Source organism: Cryptotermes secundus, unplaced genomic scaffold (genome assembly GCF_002891405.2).
Source record: "Cryptotermes secundus unplaced genomic scaffold, Csec_1.0 scaffold625, whole genome shotgun sequence".
Lineage (NCBI taxonomy): Eukaryota > Metazoa > Arthropoda > Insecta > Blattodea > Kalotermitidae > Cryptotermes > Cryptotermes secundus.
In genome coordinates this window covers 142,095-154,770 of record NW_019738969.1, presented here as the reverse complement: position 1 = coordinate 154,770, position 12,676 = coordinate 142,095, and the positions used below count along the sequence as shown (strand labels likewise).

General features: G+C 38.0%; 1 long non-coding RNA gene across 1 annotated transcript; it reads left to right on the top strand.

The window, feature by feature from the left end:
• The first annotated feature begins 3,096 nt into the window (after nucleotides 1-3,096).
• LOC117282866 lies at nucleotides 3,097-5,608 on the top strand. The gene is made up of 2 exons (XR_004513779.1): nucleotides 3,097-4,359; nucleotides 4,847-5,608. It is a non-coding gene; the product is annotated as an uncharacterized LOC117282866 (long non-coding RNA).
• The last annotated feature ends 7,068 nt before the right edge of the window (nucleotides 5,609-12,676 follow it).

Below are 12,676 nucleotides of genomic sequence, written 5' to 3'. Positions count from 1 at the left end.
TTTCATTTCAGCCTATATATACATCAAGCAGGTAACAATAAAAAAGGTATGTACATCGAATTTTACAATATATTTTTAACATACCTATCTGCAGAATCTGCAATAAAATTACTGGATCGTGGATAAGTTTTGGCATAACTCACAATTATATTTTTATTTGCTGTTGTTCTTTTAAGTATCAATTTAATTCCTCTATTAGGGTTTTACTCAAGTCTGTCTGGTAATTACTACATTTGAAAATAAATATTTAGGAATGTGCATGCGCTTCTAGCGGCGTGTGCGCGCGCTTCGCCTAGCTTGCCTTGAGCAAGATTTGCTGGTTGTGGGGTAGTTGGGATGTGGGCAGAATAGTTTCTTTTTTTTTTCAGTTCATGCAGATATTGGCTTCCTGGTGGATACAGGCGTTCAGCCCCTTGAACCTGAACAGAGCGTTTGTATGGAACTTTCCTTGCAGCCTTGATTGGATTGTAGAATTGCTGTGGATAACAGGAAGTGGAATGGCGGAAGGGATTAACAGCAGANTGAAATGAAATTCTGTTCCACGTCACAGGGGCATTTGTCTACTTGTTTTGAACTGTATATTTATCTCCACACATTGACACGCTTGAACTCCATATTTTTAAGATTCTTCAAAGATAATTGTTTTTATAATATGTTTTGTTACGTTCCCAAAGTGCTTGTTTGTGTGGAAGGAAAGTTTTGTTTTATATTCTTAGAGCTCAGCAGTGGTGGCGTGTGCAGCAGTCCACGGTGAAGATTTGTGACCTTTTCTATCCTACTCGAGGATCTGTGGCATTTGCTGATAAGGGATGTTGTGTGTTCTGTGATCAGGCTCTGGATGCTGGAAGTTGTTCGCCTACTGGAAGCCATCTGTTTCTACACGAGGTTCATTAGAGAAACTTCTCTTGATGTCTTAGAGCCGTAAGAATTGCCAGCACTCGTAAGTCCTTATGTATGACACAGAACTTTCTGTCTGTAGTTTTGGAATGTTATGATGTGCGGGTATCTCCCCAGCTCTGTGTATTTCCTGACCTTTTATGCCGATTGTTTTAGGGAAGACAGTATAGAATCAGTTGTTTTGAGCAAATTGTTGTATTTGGAAGGGGCAAAAGTCAGGGAAGTGGTTTTGATGATTACGGCATGAAACGAGGTCACTGTGAGATGTCTGTACTTGGATGATAATACTTGATATTTTGCCTGCATATTGCCTATTTTCAGTTCTGCCATTCTGCAAGAGAGATGAAACTTGTGCATGATAGAGAATGCCTTTCTATAACCGTGAGGCATTGAGGGAGAAACAGCCCCCCCCCCTTTTGGAGATTTTACTCTAGGGGCGATTTGTGTCAAGTTGTTGGAAAGTCCTCATGTTGGCGTAACTTTTTTATGGTATGCTGTATGTAGGGAATTACAGTTATTTAAAAATTTGAAGATTATTTCACTTTGATATTAACATCGTCACATGGTGATTATCTTATTACAGAAACCAAGAAATTCACATTACGATTGTGCACTATGTCACTAGATGTTGTTTCATACCACAGTGTAGTAGTTTGACATTTTTTTGCAGATGTGTTGGTACTTGGTGACTGCAAGAAATCACAGAAAACACAGTGGAGCACGTTTTGTAATGTATTAAGTAGGTGTATTTGAGTAAGAAATTTGGAGTACAGGAATACTTGGTAGTGTTCATCACTAAGAATTGCAATCAGTTCCTATACTCTCAGCTTTAGAACTGGTTTTGAATAGTAGAATATGGATTTAACCTTTAAGAGACAGCCCTTTAAATTCTGGTAATGGCTGCGGGACAGATTTAATTTAAATACCCGCAATTATAAAGCAATAAAAACTAATCATTTACTAAAATTGCTGTGATTTATACAATTTTTGTGATAAACGAACCAAATAAACGCTGCTTTTTTCTAGAAAGAATATAGAATCAGATATTGTAATTTACAGACTTTATAAAATGTGTAAAAATTTTTATACTGATTCCAACTTAAATATTCCTCAATTTGTCGTATGTCTACAAGAATTCATACAGTTCTTGCAAGTATGAATGCTGCTGAAGTGGCAACACAGCAGGTGCGCTAGCCGGGGCTTAGGCCTGCGTGTGTCAGTGTATATACATGTACGTTCTTTCGGTATGCAGAGGTGTCTGCGAGTATCTATTCGTTCATAAGAACCCTGATTGTTTTTTATCGCTTATAGCTACACAGCGAGTTCTCTGTTCTCACTCTGCTGCTGTTAATTATAAGAACTTTCAAGGTTAGCATCCTTATACCACAGCCAAGCAGTGTCAAAGCTTAGCATTCTGCGAAGTTGTGAACCAACCATTGCGTGGTCTCATTTGGAAGACTGGAACATATTTCAGCTCATAAATGACTCCGAATCAGATTGTTGTACCGACAATTCTGAGAGTGGCGTTGAGGAAAGTGAATCAGAAATTGATTTCGACGAAGAACCATCATCTTGGTCGGCAACCTGGGGACCACCACACCAGCATGGCAAGAGGAGTGTGAATAATTATTCAGGTGGAGCTGTGGGCAAACTGTGGCAAACAGTTATAGCATCTGTCGTCGAACCTGGAAATGGACAAATAAACTATTTTTCCATCTCCTGGATCTGAACAGTTACATCCTGTTGTCACACAGAGAATTTCGTCTCGCGCTTGTGCGGAACATGCTGGAAGGGGTATCTCCTGGGTCTGAACAGTTACATCCTGTTGTCACACAGAGAATTTTGTCTCGCTCTTGGGCGGAACATGCTGGAAGGGGTGCACCTCGCACCCAACAGCCCAGGGGTCGAACCCCTACCGTTTCATCAGAGATATCTCGATTAGAGGAGGCCAAACCACATCACTGGCCGACTTCCTCTACTTCGCAATTGAGGTGTCATGTGTGCTTTTCGCGTGGGAAACGAAGAACCGTCCGGACAAAATGCGTGAAGTGCGACGTCGGACTCTGCATTTCCGGATGTTTCCAAGAATTCCACAAGAAGGCAACATTCCGTTAGATAACGCAGGTGGGAAGACAGACAACTTATAAAGCTGGTGTCCAAAAATCATGTAAGTAGAACAAGAATTTATAACTTAAAATTAGATTTTATAAAGCCGGACGCACGCGTGGACTGCGCGACGACATATGTCGTCATTCGTCCCCTTGACTTTATTTGTGTGATTCCATATGTCGCCTTTAGGCTTTAAAGGGTTAAACTTCATCAGCCAGATTTCTTTCTGAACATTATCAGTAAGTTGTGCTCTATGAATGGCATCTGAACTACTGGAATTCCTTCTCCTGGCTGCTGGAAGAAGTTGCTTTAGCTTAACCACTGCTATGCAGGGAAGTAGTGAGCACTGTCAGGTAGCAGGAGACTGGAGTTTTGAATACAGCTCAAAACTTTGAGAAAGGTTTCGTGTTTTGTTGTACTTGTAGAGAACTAGTGATGTTTATGTATCTATTACAGTTGACTGAATATGATTTCCATTATCAGGTTTACACCTGTTGGGATGGGAAAAGGAGGTTTCTTTTTGTTTTCTACAGGCTTTGGACTAGCAAATCTACAGATAAAACAGCTCTTGGTCTGCAAAATGGAAGGAGAAATATTGGCACCATGTACAGTGTATTGGAGATCTGCAGTGTCATTTTCAATATGCTGCAGAAGTGACTGATGCCCTTTGAAGAGCACTGAGCAAGCAGCCAAGTCCCAGTATCACTTCATCAGTGGTGCTGTGTTTGTTCTATTTCAAGTGTAAGTCTGCATTCTGAAGGCAGTAGAGGACTGGATTGGTAGAAATGTACATATTGAACATTTCTCCTGTAAATTGGTGAGGAAAGGCCTGACAGCAAGCTTACGCTTGTACTAGAGGTAAATTGAAGTGTGTTCCTGGGATGTGGCTTTTTGCACACGTAAGTCCTCGTACCTTTTTTAAATAGAAGTTTCAGAAGTGGTGTTATTGTGATTTGTGAGATTCCTAATCATAATTGCTGGTGTTGAAAAGGCAGGGGGGCTCTCTGAGTTTTTCTGTTGCTCAGCATGTCTTCTAGTTAGGCCACAGGTGGCCAGTGTTGAGTCAGTTGGTACTGCATGGGACCTGACGACGCAGTCTGGAGAAGAGTAAGTACTCCTATTTGAAAGCTGTCGTGTTTTTAATAAAGGGCCTTAGTCATGTATATGGAAAATAATGGCTTGTTTATAATCATGATGAGGTCTGCATGTGCTCTGGGAGCCGTAACACTCTGGAAAGTATACATTGACATGGCTGGTGCATGAAGCTGACTACTGCCCTTACACTTGGTGTGGTGCTTAAGCAAGCACAAGGACAACTTTCCTGCATTCTGGAGTCGATGATGTCATATGCAGGTATATAAAATAATCAGTATTGGTACTGCGTTAAATTGACATGGGAACAAGTTTGTTCCAAATCTTAGAAGACTGGAAAATTTTCCGTGAATTGGAGTATAAACCGTGTTCTTTTGCTCAAGCCTGTTGTGTTTATTGTTCTTCCTCTAGACTGTATGTTATGCGTAACATCCACATGCAAGGGAAGACGACAACACGACACATGTGCTAGTTGGAAAATGATAACCAATACAGTGGGCTTATGCACAGAAAATAAAATGCAGACACCCAGGCCACTGCAGTGTAACAAATCCAGAGAGAGATAATGAAATTTATTGTTTAGACAAGTGGACAGTGGCACTAGTAGAGGTGTAAAAACAAATTTACAAAATTGTAACAAATTTTTAATTTAAATGTAAATTTGCAGCTTATGGAGTTTTAACTACTTCTAACTGGGTTATTGATTGTAACATCCAATATTTTCAGTCATGAAATATTGCAATTACAGGTGATGTAAGTGGACATACTTTTACAGTGGAACAGTTTTCACATAGCTGAGACACCTGAAGATGGCCGTTTGCATTGCTGACAGAATTGTATTGTGTACGAGAGGTATATTAATTCAACAGGATGCTTAAATACAGTATTGAAGATTGGTAAGTTTGAAGATTCTTGAACAAAACAGGGTGTTCTCAGAGAATTGGTTTTTAATTTGTAACTTGTAATCAGTCTGTCTCTTTAAGTATTCTATGTTTTATGCTATTTTAGAATGTGGCTTACAAACTATGAAGATGTTTTCCTCTCATAAAGAATATGAAAAAATGCAGTGTTGAAATATAAAATTTTCACCCTTTACCTGTTTTGCATGAAATACTAGTGTGTGGTAGCGTGAATGTATTTTAAGTCGGATCCTGCTTTATAGAAGGGATAGTGCCCTTGTAGTAACTTCACTACTTCAGGTGAATTTAGACTCTCCCACCCCCTCTATATTCAGTATATTTTCATATGTTCTAGGCAAAAAGAAAGTGCTTCATGAAGTGGGACTGTTCAGTTTTCTTTGATTTTGCTAAGAATGGGAAGCCAATTTGGTACTTGAATAGTAATGGACAGTTGCCCATGAAGTTACCGATCCCTTACAATAAATCTTATTTGAGAAAAACTGTTTTTCATTATATAAGGATGTAATGGTCCCTCATTCTTATGGCAGATTGTTCATTGTAGGAAATGTATGATTTTTACTTTATCATAATAAATTTGAAGTCACTCTGTATTTGTGTAATTATTTAATCCTCATCCCGTGAATTGTCAGTTAATCCTAGTAATATTTTATGCATGTGGAAGTGTATTCTCGTTAGCTGTCAATTGGATTTGGTAGAATTGCGGAAGAAGTAAAGTCTGGCGTGAAACTGTAGTGTTCAGAATGTGTGGAGCTCCACATCCCATAACCTGTATTGTCCGACCTTTTCCATGCTCAGGTCTACATTTATACCTTGCAATGCTGCTGCATCTGCAGTACTATGGAAGTAGGTTTGCTCAGTGGAATTGTTGGCCATCTATACATAAGATGACTCTGAAACTCTACAGTTATGCATCGTCTCAGGAAAAATTTGCAGTTGAACTCTTGAGCTCTCTACATGTAGAAGGGTAACTGACCGAAAACATCTTTCCAGTAACGTCAGGGTTGAAATGTATGATTTAATCCCTCCTCCTTTGTCATAAGTTTTGGCAATTGTACAGCTTGTAATTGGGTTTGAATTAAGGACGTCTCATTTTCCATGGAGGGAAGCATTTAAATCCTGTCGAAACTATAAGAAGGGTAAGCAATTTTTTGGGGGGGTGTTGATTGTAGGAGCCAGTCATGGTAGTGGGGCAGTCTTGAGGCATGTATTTTAAGCTGGGATCATGGGTTAAAATCCCACGCAGGGCACGGATGTTGGGCATGTTTTTATTCTGTGTTTAGGTACAGGCCTTGCGACAAGCTGATCACTCAGCCTCAACACCATAAGGGATAAGAGTGGATTAAGTATGTAAGGTGATTGAAGGAGAATATTGTCAATGTGTTGGAACTGTTTATGCTGTAATTGGCAAAGCTGTTTGTTATTGTACGTGTTCATAAATGATCTATTCCAGTATGTCGTTTGCCAAGTATAATTTAAGTGATCATGTCAAGGGGGGTGACATAGCAAGTCATGTTGAACACGGGTTGAAGTAGTTGGTATTTGGTGGGAAATGCAAGAGAGACTTAAGATCTAGAAATAGGTGGGAGGTTAATATAAATATTATGAGGAAAAAGTATGGAGTCTTGGGTCTGTAAGGGGTCAGGCAGACAGACTCTTGTGAACAAAGTGAAGGGTGGGGTTCCATAAAATATTGGGAAATTCTTGAGTATCCAGTACGCTCTTCCAAGTGACATGTGTTGTCCAGTTAAGGTTTTATCACAGCTGTAACAATATATCATGTGCTTTCGGTGGCCTTGGGCATGGGTTGTCATGCATGTGAAGCAGCTGAGCAAGACAGTATCCACAGAAGCAGTGGTTCTGGTTTGTGCATTAATGGTGAAAGCGGAACGTTCCTTCTGTAGCCATTAGTAATATCTCTTCTGATATATCTGTGGCACGCAAATCACTACTGAGCTATGGAATTGTCCTTCACCAATTTCATAAAATTATTAGTGCCCGTGTGATAGTGATGTTTCTTTGCAGCCTCCCACATTGCCAGAGCTACAGTAGCAAACCCATATCTGTGCCAGTGGGGATGATAATTGCATTTTCTGTTTTGAAAGAGAAACCTGACAGCATTCATTGACTCTCACACTTTGCTTCTTGTGAGAGTTGATAGGATGTGAGATTGGTGTGTGTCCCTTTAACTAGAAATGCAGTTCAAGTACTCCACCCTCTGTCTTATTTTAATTTCCTTAATGAGGTTCTTCATACTCTTTGTTACTTTATACAGAAAACACTCAAAAAGTGTTCCCAAGTATACTTTTTGGCAGTAGATATCCTTTTTAAGTGATGCAATTCATGGTTTAATACATCTCGCAGCTCGGTGATCAAGACAGACCCATTGCAGGCTTTTCGCTTTAATTCTTGGGTATAGTGATTCTGGAACTTAGATCAGAAATCTTGAAATGTCATGCGCAGCAGCAACTTTCTCTTCACATTTCCAGATTGGGGTTGTTTTCTGTAGCCCCCCTTCCATCCAAATTTGCAACCTTAGTTAGTTAGTTATTAGCGGCCTCCGTAGTCTAGAAGTAACATTCCCACCTCATGACTCGTAGTACGCGGGTTCAAATACCCGACGGAGGTCGTCGAATTTTTAAGGGCAGAAAAATTCAGGGAACAAGTCCTCCGGGAGGGACTTTAAGCCGTGGGTCCCGTCTCACAGCTTTACGGCACGTAAAAGAACCTCATATCTCCAAAGGAGGTCACTGAGCCAAATTAATGGACGTTTCCTGCCCAACAGCAGTCTCTAACACCTCTGGTAGATGGGGGAAGCATTATAGATACCTCTCAGGTACTAGAGCCAGTCTCGCTGGCTGGGCGGGACTGATGGTAAGCACCAGTACCGGTAGGATATAGAGACTGGTAGAAATCATAGAGGGAAGCACAGTGGACCAGTACAGGTCTCAGTGCATGGGGAAACCCACCCTCCAATAACTAACTAGTTATTGGAGAGGGTGGGTTTCCCCATGCACTTCGACCAGTATTTGTCCATTGTGCTTCCCTCTATGATATTCTACCAGTCTCTATACCCTACCGATATTGGTGCATACCATCAGTCCCGACCGAGACAGGGAGTTCGGCCTCACTGGCTTGGCGGTATCTATAATGCTTCCCCCATCTATCAGAGGTTTTAGAGACTACTGTTGGGCGGGAAACATCCTTGAATTTGGCTCAGTGACCTCCTTAGGAGATATGAGGTTCTTTTACGTGCCGTAAAGCTACGACAAGTCCCTCCCGGAGGACTTGTTCCCTGAATTTTTCTGCCCTTAAAAATTCGACGACCTCTGCCGGGTTTGAACCCACGTACTACGAGTCATGAGGTGGGAACGTTACCTCTAGACTACGGAGGCCGCTAATTTGCAACCTTACATCTTAATGAAGCCATAAACGTTACTGATATTTCCCATCCTTAAATATGAATTCACCCTCCCCCTTGTATTATGACAAATTTGTGGTAATACCAGGTGCACAGAGAACTTCTGCAGCGTTACAGATCCGTTGTGGGTGAATGTCGTGATCTTAATTAATAATAGTAGGTCTTGTAATGACCATTGTCTCCCCTCACTTCTTCAGAGATTTGTGTTGGTTACTGTACCACCATGCAATGGGATTACGAATGCATGCGACTGTTCCTCTACCTTGTGTGTAAGACAGATCTAACTTCAGTTTGGAGCTGTCTTGAAATAGTAATGTGTTAACAACAGCCTAAATATGCACAAATCATTTCATAACAGACCTCCAAGTTCCATTTCTTTTAAATCCATTCAAAATTGTATTTGTATTTTATGTAACAAGGAATGGCTTTCTCTGGAATTAGCCTATAATAAACAAATCCTGTGGTGATATTTTTAATTATGTTAATTATCTGCCATTCTCTAGCTGTAATACACGTTCATGAATAGATTTAGTTACAGAAAACTTTCTTAATGCTAATTCCTCAATAAACAATTTTGATCCATGTTATTCCTGTGTAGTAGATTTCAGACTAAGGTTAGCAGTTTGAATCCAGATGAAATTTATATATTGTATTGACTGCGAACCCTCTGAGTTTGTAACATGCTGTTATTACAAGTCATCTGCAATATAACACTATTCTGGTGAGTCATCGAACGTTTTGCAGGAGCATATTGCCTCCATCTGCAGGGTGTCTTGATTCATGCTTGTTTCTTTGGCTTGTCATTAACCCTGAAGTTGGAGTTCATATGTCAGTTGCATTCTGCTGAACTGTGCAGCCCTTCATCACAGAAGATGGAACTGTTCACAGCCACTGATGCGAAAGTCTCAAACGCAACCCCAGTGTTATCAGAGCTAGTAACTACCCACTGACTGTAGTAGGGCTACAGCTATTGCTTATCCTGCCCCCTTAAAATTCTGTGTACAAATTTGGGAAGGTTCCAGAATATAATGAAATGTTAAATATTAAAGGTTTTAAATACAAACCCTCCTTCCAAGCAGCAGTGAAAACAACACAGCGAGCCATGAGCAAACCCTGGACGACATCAAGAACCTCCTCATCAAGATAGACAGGCGGCACAAAATCTGCCCCATGCAAGAAGGACGATAGGAGTATGGACACAAACCTACGTTGTTTAAAAAATTTTAACTAGTGACAATAAAAGTTTTTTAAATTAACGTCTAGAAACTTTTAAAAACTTTACAATACCAGGAAGCTGCTGTGATTGTGAAATGTTCAACTTTATGCGTACTGTGCATTATAGGATAAGTGTATGTATTTTAAATCAAAACACCTATTGTGATGGTAGTTCCCAGTTCGTAATGATGTTCCCTCTGAAGATGGTCTGTAAGGACCGAAACATGTAAGGGAGGTAAGTTTTCATGTAGTAAAAACTTATATGTCACACTGGACAGAGTGGTTTGTATTTATAATTGTTAGTGTGACAGACCAGAATGAAACAAATTAAATTTATAAAAGGTTTTTTAGTAAACTGAATACTTATCTTTTACCACCTTTCATGGTATTTCAACATAGCCTGCTGAAAATTTACCTTTTAGTTAATTATAATAACGATAATTTTATTTAACATTCATCACAGTTACAAATTGTAACTCTCGAACAAGTCACATACATATACAACTTTTCCAGTCAATNCAGTTCGTAATGATGTTCCCTCTGAAGATGGTCTGTAAGGACCGAAACATGTAAGGGAGGTAAGTTTTCATGTAGTAAAAACTTATATGTCACACTGGACAGAGTGGTTTGTATTTATAATTGTTAGTGTGACAGACCAGAATGAAACAAATTAAATTTATAAAAGGTTTTTTAGTAAACTGAATACTTATCTTTTACCACCTTTCATGGTATTTCAACATAGCCTGCTGAAAATTTACCTTTTAGTTAATTATAATAACGATAATTTTATTTAACATTCATCACAGTTACAAATTGTAACTCTCGAACAAGTCACATACATATACAACTTTTCCAGTCAATTTGGCCTCCTGCCCAATCGATTGAACGTCATCATATATCACTATAACATAACATTCAATTACAATTAAAATCACACTCTCGGTATAATTAAAGTATATTAGGTACAATCAAATTTATGACTACCTTCCATTATAAAAAACAAGGTCATCTTACTATATATCTTAATTACCACCGTCATATTCTTAAACTTAAAACCTATTATATCAAAATAATCCACAGAAGATAAAGTTCAATTTAGATAATGATAAAATAATTTGGAGTGCAGTCTCTTTTAAGACTTCCATTCCCTTTATAGGCTCAATAATATTAAAAACTTCATCTAATTACTAGTCATTTTATTTACACTTCAATCTATTTATCAATGAGAATCCTATTCGTTTAACTGTCCTTCTGAGAGGAACTCATGCAAATTATACAATGGGTGTTTCAGTAAATATCTTTTAAGTCTAAGTAGGAATTCTCTATCTGCTCNCGTCATATTCTTAAACTTAAAACCTATTATATCAAAATAATCCACAGAAGATAAAGTTCAATTTAGATAATGATAAAATAATTTGGAGTGCAGTCTCTTTTAAGACTTCCATTCCCTTTATAGGCTCAATAATATTAAAAACTTCATCTAATTACTAGTCATTTTATTTACACTTCAATCTATTTATCAATGAGAATCCTATTCGTTTAACTGTCCTTCTGAGAGGAACTCATGCAAATTATACAATGGGTGTTTCAGTAAATATCTTTTAAGTCTAAGTAGGAATTCTCTATCTGCTCTTACCATTCTTAGTTCCAAAGGCAGTCTATTATGAAGCTTAATAGCCATATTTGTAACACCCTTCTCATATGTTAAGGTATTATAACTTTGCACATGAAGGTCTTCTTTCTTTCTTGTGTCATACTTATGTAGGTCAGATGTTTTTGTGGTGTAAATATTATATTTCTTGAAATAACATAACACCTCTAACATATACAAAGATGTTACTGTTAAAATTTTTAATTCTCTAAATATAGATCTACATGATATTCTTTTTGTTACCCCTTTCATTATTTGAAGAACCCTTTTTTTGCAAAATCAGAATTTTTTTTACTTTCACTTTCTCCCCCCCAGAATATCGAAGATAACTTATTTGAGATTGGAATTTAGCAAAGTACACATTCCTAACGACATATGGGCTTACTTCACCTTTCAAAGCTTTAATAATATAACACATCTTACTGAGCTTTGTACAGACCGAGTGAATATGAATGTTCCATTTTAATTTGTGGGTTAAATTAATACCAAGAAACCTAAACTCTGCTGTATAATTAATTATTATATTTTTAAAGGTAATTACTGGCTCAATGCTATCTTGTAGTTTATTCATATGGAAATACAGTGCTGCAGTCTTCTCATTATTTATTACCATATTATTCATTGAAACCAAGATTTGAGTTGCTTCATTACCTTATCTATTTTGTCTTGAAGAATATTTTTGTTCTTTTCTATTACCAGTATACTGGTATCATCTGCAAATAGCACCACTTCCCCGTTATATGGAAGGGTAAGTCATTTATGTAAATCTAACAAAAACGAGCCCAAGGTTGACCCTTGTGGAATCCCTACCTTTACATTCCTTATTTTTTAATTAAAATGAGTCATACAGTTCCTGTTGCCCTTAGAAATTAATTCCACATATTGTGCCCTCAGTGTTAGATATGATTTTAGCCAGGCATTAGTTTGCCCTCTTATCCCATAATGCACTAATTTTTCTATCAAAATATCATGGTTAATAACACCGTAAGCCTTTGTTAAATCAAAGAAAATACCCACTGGTAGTAATGTCTTATCCAGAGCTTCTTGTATCTTCCCGATAAATGACTGACACGCTGATATTGTTGATTTATCTTTTTGAAATCCATATTATTTTTCAGTTAATATTTTAAATTTAGCTGTAAAGGACACCAGTCTATTGTTTACTATATTTTCCAAGATCTTTGAGAATACTGATAGCACCGATATAGGCCTATAGTTACTCGCTTCATGTTTGTTTCCTCTTTTATAAACTGGCTTGATCTTTGCAATTTTCAATAAATCAGGGGAAACCCCTTGATTTATTGATTCATTAAATATAAAATTGAGTGTTTTTTTATACTTGTGATGCATATTTTTATAAGAAAATCTGGGATT